Genomic DNA, 13,049 nt, shown 5'->3' with positions numbered 1-13,049 from the left:
CTCCATCATGGTCCTCCATTGGCTGCAGGGGGACAACCTGCCTCACCATGGTCTGCACCACAGCTGCAGGGGAATCTCTGCTCCGGCGCCTGGAGCACCTCCTCCCCCTCCTTCTTCACTGACTTTGGTGTCTGCATAGTTGTTTCTCTCACATATTCTCACTCCTCTCTCCCTGCTGCTGTTGTGCAGCATTTTTTTACCCTTTCTTACATATGTTATCACTGAGGCACTGGTAGCCAACATCGCTGGTTGGCTCAGCTTTGGCCAGCAGCGGGTCCATCTTGGAGCTGTCTGAAACTGACTCTGTTGGACACGGGGCCAGCTCCTGATCTCTTCTCACAGAACCCACCCCTGCAGCCCCTCTGCTACCAAAACCTAGCCACGTAAACCCAATACACTCCTGCACAGATTAATGTTCTTAACTTCTATAAACATATTATTTAAATATAATTCTAGTTACTAACTCTTTAGCAATAATGAGGTCACTCAAACACATCCCAATAAAATCTTGGCATATATTCTCTCTGTAGATTATACATGTACTACCCACCAAAAGCCCATCTTAACACTGTTCTTCTAAAGGATGACAGAGTCAAGGATTCAGGATTTAGTAAATCCCAACATTAAGGCTGCCTGTGCAAACTTAATTCAACCTCTCTAATATTGTGGTCATGTATAGTGACATAATAAAATACTTTTTTTCACACAAGGCCTCTGCCTCATTGAATACTTAGGAAGTAAAGTGCCCTGTAGGTATTTAATATTTCATTTTCTCCTTGGTCAATACACTGTTGCCTCATGCCTTATTCATTGAACACTATTCAAACCTGCTCTGCAAAAAAGAGCATAAAATGCAGCCCATGGGAAGGACCCACGCTGGAGCAGGGGAAAAGTGTGAGGAGGAAGGAGTGGCACAGAGGAACTGTTTTGAACTGACTGCAACCCCTGTTCCCCCTGTACTGCTGTTAGGAGTGTTGTAATAATCAAATATAAGTATACAATTCACATAATGTTGATGCTGCTATAGAAATCCATTGTAGAGCCCTACCCTATCTCCATAGGAACTTAGACAATGTACCTTTGTCTAATAAGCAGGATGTGGCTGTCGAAAGCAGAAGTCTAACTGATGTATTACTAGTCTAGTTGGTAAACCATGAAGAACCGCTTAGATCTGCCAAAAAGGTAGGAAACTAGGGGAAAGGTAATTCCGGCAGGGGGAGATCGCGACCACCGACTCACGGACCACCTACCCCAATTATACCACCGACTCAAATGATGAAGTTGAAGAAGAATAACTAAGCATGCGTACTAATTTACATGCTGGGTGAAGAGATTTTAACCAATCATTTAATAGAAGAATACTGCATATGTATTAGGAAGCTGAATACGTTAATGCTTTGTGTATAAATAGCTGTTAGTTTGAAGGCTTGGTGTGCCGTCTTGAGACAGGCACCCATATCTGCGCAAATATGCAATAAAATACCTCTGCTCTGTGTGTATATTGGCATTTTGCACACTGGGTAAATGAACCCCGATTTTTGGGACAACAGGAGGGCAGGGGTGGAGGAGGTAGAAGAGTCTGGAATGAAGGAGTGAAGCTGAGCCTGGGAAGAATGTGTGTGTGTGTTTTTAGTTTTTTGTCTTTGTTTCTCACCATCATACTCTATTGTTTTAATTGGTAATAAATTTAATTTAATATTCTCCAAGTCGAGTCTGTTTTGCCCATCATGGTAATTGGTAAGTGATCTCCCTGTCTTTATCTCGACCCACAAGCATTTTGATTTTATTTTCTCCCCCTGTCCTGTTGAGGAGGGGGGAGTGAGAGAGTGGCTGGGTGGGGGTCTGGCAGCTGGCCAAGGACACCCCAACACAACCCCACTGCAATATTTTGTTTCTTGTAAATCTTTTTGTGGTTTTCTGGTTGCAGTTCTGCCTTCATCTTTCTTTCCTATTTAGGAAATAGGAAAGTTGGATGGGTGTCATCTGTGTATTTACCTTTTTATTTTTCTGGAGAGAGATGCAGAAATAGTAGATTTTACTTGATATGATACTGCTAGGAAGAATGAACTTGTATGATTTCTGTTTAAGGATCTTGTCTTTGTAGAAAAATTAGTAAATGTGCTGCAGTGTTAATTCTTGGCAATTTCTTCTAAATACCCTAATACTGGTGGTGTGGTTACAGTATTTGGGTTCCGATATGGAGAGTAAAAATACAAGTCCAATTGGAGTGTCACTGCCGTTTGGGTGGGGGAGAACATGCTTCTGCAAAAGGCCCTATTTCTTAACATAAAAATAGTTTGGTATGATTAAGCCTCCAGTTTATTCAAGCGTTGGGTTTGCAGTGTGCCTTGAAGCTTAAAATCAAAGCCAGGTCAGGTGGGTTTTTGTTGCTTTATAGGTGGTACTGCTTTTGCCTAATCTACTTCTGTGAACCTGTGGAGTATTTGAATTAGGAATAATCCTCCTGAAGAGTAAATTGTGACAGAATAAAAATAAAACACTACTTGAATGTTGTCCTGTTTGTTTAACAAAAGAAACAGATTCCCCTTTAAGTGCTGAATAAGGGCCCTTACAGTAGGTGCTAGATGTTTATCTTCAGCCATGGTGATGAACAGGTGGGAGTTCAGGCTTACAGGACAAAGGAATGCAGGTCATTTGGATCACCTATGCCCCCTTCCCCTTTTAGGAAGGCTCTAAAAATAGCAATTGATTGGGCCTTGGGATCAAGCAAGGGGCATGTATGCTTTCCTACTTGGGTTGAGCTATTTTTCATCTAAATTATGGGAATGGTAGCTGGTGAATGGAGGACTTCAGTTTCAAATTGGTAGCTGCAGGAGGAGCAGGAGCTCTGTTAAATCTCTGCTTGTGTGTGTGCATGTGCTCATACATACAGGAGGAAGAGGAGGGGGGAGTGTGCTCAAGCACTGGCAGGCCCAGTCCTCTGGGAGGACAGGTTTCCCTGAAAGAAAAGGAGCAATGCACTGAGAAGATGAGGGGTTTCATGAGATGACTAAGAGCACCAGACTAAGTAGAGATTATACTTGTAGAGCTGGGTGATATAGTGGATACTCAGGCAAACATTGAGTTTCAGGAACTTATTTTCTTTCATCTTGTAGGTTGATGGTATTATTGTGGGTGTGTTTGTTCCAGGTTAATGGAAGCTCTCTTCCTCTTTCACTCCTAGTCACTGTACTAGTCCTTTGTCCTTCTCCCACTTCACCTGTGTTCCTCAAAGGGGGAAATCCTGGTTGATAAGATCATATCTGGGTTAGATCCATTTAGGAAATAATTGACTAAAAGATTGTTATAGGCTTGGTAAACTTAGGCATTACCTAAACTCTTCAGAATTTTCCCATTTGATAATCATGCTATTTAAGTTGAGGGGGAGAAAATAAGGACAAACAAATGATATTTCTACTGCAATATTCAAACTGATGTGCACATAATCGATCAACAAGCCAGCTGATCTCTATCTTGACTAAGGGAGTTGCGGAGGTATGGTTGGAGCTGTGTAGCCAAGCACTGAGCACAGTTTATGCTGTGGCTTGGGGGAGAATTCATTTATTTATTTAACTGAAACTTTAGCTTTCCATTTGATATTATTCCCTCTGTGTTTGCGACTTCCTTTTACTTGTATCAGAATTGCTCATCTTAGCTGTGATAACAGTTCTTGCTTTAAGTCTCAGAAGGCAGCCTACCTAAATATGGAAACATATGCTTTACAATTAAGCGTCTTTCCTGATTGCATGTCAAAACTTTGCATGCAAATGTGAAACTTGTGCATGCAATTGTGTAATTACACATTCAGACTTTGTAAGCACTGTTTCCATGTGAAGGCATTAGGGGATATATTTTAGTTCTTAAGATATGTATCGCTTCTGTGATACGAAAATGTTCAACACTGGAAAAGGTAAGTTGATTTTTTTTTTTTCTCTAGCACAAAGTAGCTAAATAATTACACTGGCATGTTTGTTTGTTTGGTTTTTTTTTTTTTTTTCCCCAGTGCTCAATTATACTTTTTTATGGCAAAATAGTATACACATAGATAATATATATTTTTCTATACAATATATAATAATGATACAATTTTTCTCCCCTCCAGGAATCGTGGTGCTTGGATTAAACAGGTCTCTTGCCAGAAATGCACTTAACAAAAATCTTTTAAAAATGGTAAGTGGAAAAAAAAAAAAACAAAACCCCAAAACAAACCCCTTCTAGTATGAAGGTAAGTATTAGAATTAAGTGCTTAAAAAGTGTTTGGTTATTCCCTTCCCTCCTTTTCTCTGTAGATGTCAAAAGCTGTGGATGCTTTGAAATCTGATAAGAAAGTACAAACTGTTATATTCCGGAGTGAAGTCCCAGGGATATTCTGTGCTGGTATGCAAACTTTTTTTTCCTGAGAAGCTGGAAACCTATAATCTAATGTTGCACAAAAATAAGGTGTGGGTTCCAAGGAAACATATATTTTGTTTATATTCTTCTCAGTAGCTAACAAAATATTTTTGTAGTATTTTCCTCAATTTTAACAAGAGTCAAATATCTGTTTTATTCTTTCTGTGTCAAAGTATTTCAAAATGTATGATGGATTATTCATGGTGGTGGAAAGTTATTTAATTGAGCTCCTATAAAGTATTGCCTGTACTTCTTAAATGAGGACCAAATATTGCTAAATGCCATATAGGGAGGCTATATAGAAAGCAATATCAAAATTATTTTAAACGCATTAAAGTTTAACTTTAATTTAAAGAAACATACTTAAAATTAATTATGAAATTGACTGTTACTACAGGCTGAATGTTTTCTCAAATGAAAACAAAAACAAACAAACAACCGCGCCCCCCCCCCCCCCCCCCCCCAACCCATATGTCAAACAACAAGTGTTTCTTGCCAAAGTTCTAAAGGAAACAAAAGCTCTCAACTACCAAACACTGGGAACTAGAATTTGTCAACTGATAGTGGTAAGAGTGCAGAATTGGAACAATATGTGCAAATGGAGCTTGAAGTTAGACATTCATATGGAAAAGGTGGCTATTAGTTGAGACTTGTTATCTAGTTTTCCTAAACTAATTTTTTTGAGATTCATGACTGCTATGGTAGCTGTAATATCATAGAATGGTTTGAGTTAGAAGGGACCTTTAAAGATCATCTAGTTCCAACCCCCCTGCTGTAGGCAGGGATATCTTCCACTAGATGAGGTTGCTCAAAGCCCCATCCAACCTGGCCTTGAACACTTCCAGGGAGGGGGCGTCCACAACTTCTCTGGGCAACCTGTTCCAGTGTCTCACCACCATTATAAAAAAAATTCTTCCTTACGTCCAATCTAAATCTAACCTCTTTCAGTTTAAAACTCTTACCCCTTGTCCTGTCATTACAGGTCCTGGTAAAAAGTTTCTCTCCATCTTTCTTATGAGCCCCCTTTATATATTGAAATGCTGCAATAAGGTCTCCCCAGAACCTTCTCTTCTCCAGGCTGAACAATCCCAACTCTCTCAGTCTGTCCTCATAGGAGAGGTGTTCCAGCCCTCTGACCATTTTTGTGGCCCTCTTCTGGACCTGCTCCAACAGGTCCATGACTTTCCTGTACTGAGGGCTTCAGAGCTGGAGGCAGTACTCCAGGTGGGGTCTCACAAGAGCGGAGTAGAAGGGCAGAATCGCCTCCCTTGACCTGCTGGCCACTCTTCTTTTGATGCAGCCCAGGATAAGATTGGCTTTCTGGGCTGCAAGTGCACATTGCTGGGTCATGTCCAGTTTTTCATCCACCAGTATCCCCGAGTCCTCCTCTGCAGGGCTGCTCTCAATCCCTTCATCCCCCAGTCTGTACTGATACTGGGGATTGCCCCGACCCAGGTGCAGGACCTTGCACTTGGCCTTGTTGAACTTCATGAGGTTTGCATGGTCCCACTCCTCAAGCCTGTCAGGGTCCCTCTGGATGGCATCCCTTCCCTCAAGCGAATCAACTGCACCACTCAGCTTGGTGTCATCTGCAAATTTGCTGAGGGTGCACTCAGTTCCACTGGCTATGTCATAGATTAAGATATTGAACAGTATTGGTCCCAGTACGGACCCTTGAGGGACACCACTCATTACTGGTTTCCATTTGGACACTGAGCTATTGACCACTATTCTCTGGATGCAGCCATCCAGCCAATTCCTTATCTGTCAAACCCATATCTCTCCAATTTAGAGGCAAGAATGTTGTGGGGGGACCGTATCAAAGGCCTTACAGAAGTCCAGGTAGATGACATCAGTTGCTCTTCCCTTATCAGCCATCACAGTCACTCCATCGTAGAAGGCCAGTATAGGCAATATGAGAGCAGGAATACTGTTTTGGTGGGGTTGGTGTTTTTTTTTTTTTTTTTTGGGGGGGGTTGGTATGCTATTGGAATTGTATTTCTGAGCTCCAAGTACTTCTCCGATATTCTTTGTTGCCTGGTTTTGCAGAGCTGCTTTGTTACAAAGATTTTAGAAAGGCTTTGTTGCCTGTCTCTCTTTTTTTTTTTAAAAAAAGAAAAGCTTAGAATATGTATGCACAGCTGACTGTAGACAAGATGTAAAGGTGTTTGTGTGGACATTAGGAAGGGAAATTAACCCTGAAAGAAGGAATGTGAAAGAGTAGGGCTGGATAGCTAGAGTCTGGATCTTGCATCAGGGAGTGGGGACAGAGTGTGTACCAATAACCTGTGGTTTTTTTTTTTTTTTTTTTAAAAAGGGGGTGGGGAGGCAGGGCAACAGATAAAAGGAGGAGCCTGAGAAAGGAAACTGCTACTGAACCAGTGAAATAATGTTGGACAGCAGTAACTGAAATTCAGGATGAATCAGAAGACTTGAGGCAGAATTGGGCAATTAAAATAGGTAGAAAGCTCAGGTGCTGGCTGGGTTTTTCATGTAGATGAGATTAAGGGGTGTCTTTTTTTAAAGGAAAAAAAAATCAACAGCAAAAAAAGAAACCCAAAAGAAAACATAGTGGGCATATGGAAAAAATAGATAAAGGCTTAGGGAAGTAGGGTGAAGGGAGGAGCATGTTTGATGTAACAAGGAATTTTCAGGGGGGACTTACCTAGGAAACTGAGTAGATAAGAGGAGAATGTTTTCAAACTGCTAAATGTAAAGGGACAATGCGTTGTTTCAAGATTATTTAATTTCTTTAATATAAATAAATAAAAATATATGCAAGGATCATCTTGTGAAGTGTTGTCATGTTTTGCTTTGTATTATAATGAGATGGTGGAGTTTAGAATCCTGAGAGGAGGGTAAAGAAGCAAGCTCACAACCCTGGACTTGAGGAGAGCAGACTTTGGCCTCTTCAGGGATCTGCTTGGAAGAGTTGCATAGGATAAGGCTCTGGAGGGAAGAAGGGCCTGAGAAAGCTAGTTAATATTCAAGGATAAGGAATAGTCAGAAGGAAGACTAGGGAAAAATATGGGGCTGTGCATTGAAAAGGCTGAGGTATTGAATGCCTTCTTTGCATCAGTCTTTACTAGCAGAGATCAGTGGGGAAGTCTGGAGCAAGGAAAACCTACCCTTCGTAGAAGAGGATCAGGTCAGGGAATACTTAAGCAAACCACCAGTGGGTTGTGCTGCCATCCAGAGGGACCTGGACAGGCTGGAGAAATAGGCTGACAGGAACCTTATGCAATTCAAGAAGTGTAAAGTCCTGCACCTGGGGAGGAATAACCCCATGTACCAGTACATGCTGGAGGCAGACCGGCTGGAAAGCAGCTTGGCAGAAAAGGACCTGAGGTGTGTGTGTGTGTGTGGTGTGTGTGTCCTGGTGGACACCAAGTTGACCATGAGCCAGGAATGTGCCCTTTCTGCAAGGAAGATTAACAGTATCCTGGACTGCATTAGGAGGAGTGTTGCCAGCAGGTCGAGGGAGGTGATCCTTCCCCTTTACTCAGCACTGGTGAGGCCACAACTGGAATAGTGTGTCCAGTTCTGGGCTCCTCTGTACAAGAGAGACATGGACATACAGGTTGGACTCTGTAATACAGTCACATGGAACTACAAAGTTGGTGTTTTTAAACTGGCTTATGTGTTCCAGAAAGTATATGAACAGAGCCAAAGAGATATACTTTGGTTGCTGAAGAACATAGTAAGGCTGTGATAAGTTTTAATTGCTGATAAAACACTGTGTGTGGTTGTGGGGTTTTTGGGGTTTTTTTGTTTATTTTCTGTATTGCTGCTTGCTTTTATTTACTGAAAATAAGGGTTTTGAAGCCTGATGTTAGAGCTAATATTTCCATAACCAAATGACTGAACTTCATTAATGAGAATAAATATAACTGTATAGCTTACAAATAACCAAATTAAATGGGATCCTGAACAGTTGGAGAGCTACAGCTTTGTGAGATGTTTGAAACTGACCTAGTGTCAGATCTTTGGATGGTTAGAGAAATGATACAGAAGTCTCCTGAGCAGAAACTTCTTGTGACTTGGAGTATATAAACTCGACATAAGCAGGAGTTGTGGAAAAGCATCTTCAAGATGTCAGAATTTAAATGGAAGTGACATCTTGTCAAGTTGATACTGAAGCAGTGAAAAGCACTTCATTGAAATACATGGAATAGTGAAATGTGCATGCATAACAAAGTGCTATAACCAATTTTCAAATAGTTAAGTCTTTTCTAGAGTGGACTTTTCCAGAATGGACTATATTAAAATGCAAAAAGATACTAGATGAATGCAAAACATTTTATATTGGGGGAAAACTGTCTTCTGCTGTGGATGTCTAAGTAGTCAGACAATGCTTTTCTTTTCCTTTCTCCTGTTCCTCTTACAGTGGAGCTCAATGAATATAAAATATGTCTGAATTCTTATTTTAGTATTTAGAGAATAATTAGAAACAGTTTTGCTCTATATCTGTCTTTTTTAAAGGCTTGATCCACAGTGTCTTTGGTCGTGTTACTGGGTTATGTGACCTTGTATGTAATGGAAATGCAACTTCAGTAGTTATATTATGTATATACTGCAGTGCATTTAACTTTGGTTTTACAAATATGTTCTATAGTATTCCTATTGGTTTATACAAAACCACTTTTTTTAGGTCATGTACGTAGATGTCTTCCTATACTTCATATGCTTATTACAGTTGAATTCAACTTTTGGAGTACAGTCCTTGTGGCACTGGCCCTAAAGAGTACTTAGAAGCGGTTTTGAATTTGGTATACTGCAACTCTCCTAAACGCACATGCTTTCCCCAGAAGAAGCTTGTAATTAGATGACTACCAGTGTGTCCTTGTAGCCTTGGGCCACAGTCTATACTATTGTCCTGGTTTTGGCTGGGATAGAGTTAATTTTCTTCCTAGTAGCTGGTATAGTGCTGTGTTTTGGATTTAGTCTGAGAATAATATTGATAACACACTGATGTTTTAGTTGTTGCTAAGTAATGTTTACACTAGTCAAGGACTTTTCAGCTTCCCCTGCTCTACCAGGTGCACAAGAAGCTGGGAGGGGGCACAGTCAAGATAGTTGACCCAAACTGGCCAAAGGGCTATTCCATACCATATGGCGTCATGCTCAGTATAGAAACTGGGGGGAGTTGGCCGGGGGGTAGTGGTCGCTGCTCGGCGTCGACTGGCTGGGCGTCGGTCGGCGGGTGGTGAGCGGTTGTATCACTTGGGTTTTTTTCCTAGGTTTTGTTCCTCTCTTGCTCTCTTGTTGTTTTCCTTCTCATTACAATTTATTATTATTATTGTTTTGTTCCAATTATGAAACTGTTCTTATCTCAACCCATGAGTTTTCTTACTTTTGCTCCTCCAATTCTCTCCACCATCCCACCGGGAGGGGAGGGTGAGCGAGAGGCTGCGTGGTGCTTGGTTGTTGGCTGGGGTTAAACCACGACAGTCCTTTTTGGTACCCAATGTGGGGCTCGAGGGGTTTGAGATAATAACAGATTAACCAGAGCATATTAAGGAATTTAGATCTGTTAGTAGTTGTGGGCCATGATGTTGATTCATCTGTTCTTGATATTGGTTTACCTGATCTGCGCCATGCTAATTTTTTTCCTGTATGTGTTAAAGATTGGTGTTGGTTTTTGCAGTTTGCTGTGCTCTGCTTTAATTGGTGATGTTTTGCCTGTGAGATTTGTTATTAAAACAGTGACCTTGGGTTTATTTTGGTATCTAAGTGCTGTACTGAAACCGTTACTGTGTCAGGTACCACCTTATGGAGACAATTAGCAATTACACCTCTTTCTCTGAGAGGTTTTTTATGGAGGAAATGCAGAATGGCACCTTCGCTACTTTCTTCTACAATGCTTCCTCCTTCGTTACAATAACTTTTCAGTATCTTGAACATCCTTGGGTAGTTAAGATACTTCTATTGGTATTGCTTGGGAATATTGTTTTGGTTTTGTCTAAGGTTAGTAAGCAATTTAAGAATATCATGCAGAGATCTGCCCCAAGGCTGGATAGTTATGAGTGGCAGGGTGTGTGGGATAGCATGGGCAAATGCCTAGGACGGTGGGCACCTCCAGTGTTTTGGAACTTCACCCCTGAACAAGTGCAGAATCCTGAAAAATTAGTAGAATATTTGGAAAAAGTATGCTGTCACCCTGCCAGTTCTAGGGAGACACAAATCACTGCAATGTGCTGGGGACTGGCCCATGCCTACCGAGCCCTGTTCAACACTATTCAGAACCCTCAAGGATCTGGTGACAAAACGACAGACACCACAGCTACTCCAGCCCCCACTGCGACAAGCACCGTGGCTACTCCAACCCTCCCTGCAACAGGCACTGCAGCTATTCCAGCCCCCCTGCGACAGATACTGCGGTTCAACCAGGGAACCAACCCGTGTCAGTATCAGTCGCCCCTATACACAAGAAGAAACCCTGGAAGCGAAAGTCAGATCGTTCAGAAAGGGAAGATGAAAGACCAGGGCCATCAAAAGGAGAGGAAGAGGAAGAACTCGTGGACAAGACGGAAACCACCCGATCCCTATCCGTGAGTGAGCTGCGAGATATGCGAAAAGATTTCAGATGTCATCCAGGCGAGCACCTTGTCACCTGGCTGCTCCGATGCTGGGATAGCGGGGCCAGTAGCCTGGAATTAGAGGGTAAGGAAGCCAAACAGCTGGGATCCCTTTCTAGGGAAGGGGGCATTGACAAAGCAATTGGAAAAGGGGAACCAGCCCTCAGCCTCTGGAGGCAGCTCCTGTCAGCTATGAAGGAAAGATATCCCTTCAAGGAAGATGTATATTGCCCTGGGAAATGGACCACCATGGAGAAAGGTATCCAGTACCTGAGGGAATTAGCCGTGCTGGAGGTGATTTATGGTGACCTGGACGACGAGCAGTTACCCAAAGATCCAGATGAAGTCCAGTGCACAAGACCTATGTGGCAGAAGTTGGTATGGAACGCACCATTGTTGTGTGCCAACTCATTGGCAATACTGACCTGGAAAGACGGAGAGGGTCCAACAGTGGATAAAGCGGCTAGTAACCTCCAGGAACACGAAGAAAGTATCTCTTCCTCCCTCATCTTGGCTGTGGAGAAACTGTCCTGGGAGGTCCAACGATTCAAAGAGGATATGTCCTACTCCCCACCTGTACGGACCAGTGCCTCAGCTATAAGGAGTCAGCATTCTTCTGCTCAAGAGAGAGGATATAGAGGGTACACACCACGGGGCACCCTATGGTTTTACCTGCATGACCACGGAGAGGACACGAGGAAGTGGGATGGAAAACCTACCTCGACCCTAGAGGCGCGGGTACGTGAGTTGCAAGGAAAAACAGTCACCCAAGGGGGTTCTTCCAGGAAAACTGCTGCTCCGCTTTCCAGTGGACAGTTCCCCAGACAGAGTAGAAGGGCTGATCTTACTCCTGATCTTAATGAAGAAACTCCTGACTCGTATATACAAGAAATGGGTAATGAATACTATGACCAGGACTAGGGGCGTCCTGCCTCCAGCCAGGTGGAGGAAAGGGACAACCGGGTTTACTGGACTGTGTGGATGTGATGGCCCGGCACATCAGACCCACAGGAGTATAAGGCTCTAGTAGACACCGGTGCACAGTGTACCCTAATGCCATCAAGCTATATAGGGGCAGAACCCATCTGTATTTGTGGAGTGACAGGGGGATCCCAACAACTGACTGTATTGGAGGCCGAAGTGAGCCTAACTGGGAATGAGTGGCAAAAGCACCCCATTGTGCCTGGCCCAGAGGCTCCGTGCATCCTTGGCATAGACTACCTCAGGAGAGGGTATTTCAAGGACCCAAAAGGGTACCGGTGGGCTTTTGGTATAGCTGCCTTGGAGACGGAGGAAACTAAACAGCCGTCCACCTTGCCTGGTCTCTCAGAGGACCCTTCTGTTGTGGGGTTGGTGAGGGTCAAAGAAGAACAGGTGCCGATTGCTACCACAGTGGTGCACCGGAGGCAATATTGTACCAACCGAGACTCCCTGATTCCCGTCCATAAACTGATTCGTCGACTGGAGAGCCAAGGAGTGATCAGCAAGACTCGTTCACCTCTTAACAGTCCTATATGGCCAGTGCAAAAGTCTAATGGAGAGTGGAGACTAACAGGAGACTATTGTGGCCTGAATGAAGTCACGCCCGCCCCTGAGTGCTGCCGTGCCAGACATGCTGGAACTGCAATATGAACTGGAGTCAAAAGCAGCCAAAAGGTATGCTACAATTGATATCGCTAATGCGTTCTTCTCAATCCCTTTGGCAGCAGAGTGCAGGCCACAGTTTGATTTCACTTGGAGGGGTGTTCAGTACTCTTGGAATCGATTGCCCCAGGGGTGGAAACACAGCCCCACCATTTGCCATGGACTGATCCAGACAGCACTGGAACAGGGTGAAGCTCCAGAACATCTGCAATATATTGATGACATCATCGTGTGGGGCAATACAGCAGAAGAAGTTTTTGAGAAAGGGAAGAAAATAGTCCAGATCCTCCTGAAAGCTGGTTTTGCCATAAAACAAAGTAAGGTCAAGGGACCTGCACAGGAGATCCAGTTTTTAGGAATAAAATGGCAAGATGGACGTCGCCAGATCCTAATGGATGTGATTAACAAAATAACAGCCATGTCTCCACCAACTAG

This window comes from Mycteria americana (assembly GCF_035582795.1).
Source record: "Mycteria americana isolate JAX WOST 10 ecotype Jacksonville Zoo and Gardens chromosome Z unlocalized genomic scaffold, USCA_MyAme_1.0 Scaffold_18, whole genome shotgun sequence".
Taxonomy (NCBI): Eukaryota; Metazoa; Chordata; class Aves; order Ciconiiformes; family Ciconiidae; genus Mycteria; species Mycteria americana.
The sequence above is the reverse complement of the archived record's forward strand: the minus strand, read 5'-3'. Positions refer to the sequence as shown.